The following is a 1,449-nucleotide window of genomic DNA, read 5'->3' as shown; positions in this document are numbered from 1 at the left end:
TATGGTTTTTCTTCTGTGAGGAGGTGAGCATAAATTTATCTCAAGTTGAATCTGGTCATAGATTCTCCCATACAGTAGAAATTCTAAAAATGGGTATAATGTTTCTGGAGTGGGATTTAGATCTAATATTACATGATGATGTGCTAAATTCTGACTCAAGGAAATCATCTCATTGTGGAAAATAAAGTCAGTATAAATTATAAAAGATCCCATTACCTGTGAGTGTCTCTTAATAGATTAGCTTGAAATACAAATTCTAATATTTCCTTCTTCCTAGATGTTGCTAACATTTGCATTGCTTGCCTAGAGTCAAGTGTATTATAATTTAATATCTCCCTATATTATTGAGACTAAATGAATGAATGTCTCTTGGATTTTCATTTTTCTAGAAAGTCCAGCTCCCAAAATGTTACATCTCTTTGCCCCCAAGTTTGCTTTATGTTTTATCGCACTTTGAATTTTATAAACATTTTAGGTACATTACCTTGTTAGAAATTTTATATGTCTGTAAGCCTCCTCTATTTTTAAAAAACACCATGTCCCATCCCCCAGACCCCACTCACACTTCTCTCCCTCCATGAGCAACTGTTCCATTGTATACAATATGCATATTTTTAAGTGTTTCCAGACAATGCATGGCATTGTACGGTAGGCATGTATTTGTAATTCGTGTAGATCAAACACACAACATACATACACAACGTACTTTTTTTCCTCTCAGCGGTACGTTTTTAAGATCTATCCACACTGCTATCAGTACATCTATCAAATTGATTTTTAAATGCTGCCCAACACTCTGCAGCACGCATCCAGAACATTTTACACATTCACTCTCCTAGAGATAAACATCTAGGTTGCCTACAGTTCTTTGCCCCTTGAATAATTTCTTTAAGAAATGAATTCAGGAGTGGAATACCTGTGTGTTATATGTGTATGTCGTTTGTTCATGAAATGCAGGAACTTCCACCATTTAGAACCATCTTCTGTTGCAGTGTCTTTAGGTTATGCACTCTTTCTTCAGTACAGTCTGTATACTTTTTGTTCCCTAGGAATTCACAGATTCTGGTTCAACAATAATGTCACTTCCTGTTTTCCAATGTAGCAAGGGCTTTTTTTTTTTAATTTCTTGGCATTGGAGTTGACATAAGAAAGAAGTAGCATCTGTTCAGTCAACCATCAACTAGAAACTACAACTATAAGAGAAACTTGAGGGGCGCCTAGGTAGCTCAGTTGGTTGAGCACCCAACTTTGGCTCAGGTCATGATCTCATGTTTCGTGGGTTTGAGCCCCAGCTGAGCTGTCAGCACAGAGCCTGAAGCCTGCTTTGGATTCTGTGTCTCCCTCTCTCTCTCTCTGCCCCTTTCCAGCTCATGCTCTCTCTCTCTCTCTCAAAGATAAATAAATAAACTTAAAAAAAAAAAGAGGGAGAGAGACTTGAGTACATATCTA

This window comes from Panthera onca, chromosome D1 (assembly GCF_046562875.1).
Source record: "Panthera onca isolate mPanOnc1 chromosome D1, mPanOnc1 haplotype 2, whole genome shotgun sequence".
NCBI classification, from domain to species: Eukaryota; Metazoa; Chordata; class Mammalia; order Carnivora; family Felidae; genus Panthera; species Panthera onca.
Note: the sequence above shows the minus strand (reverse complement) of the source record.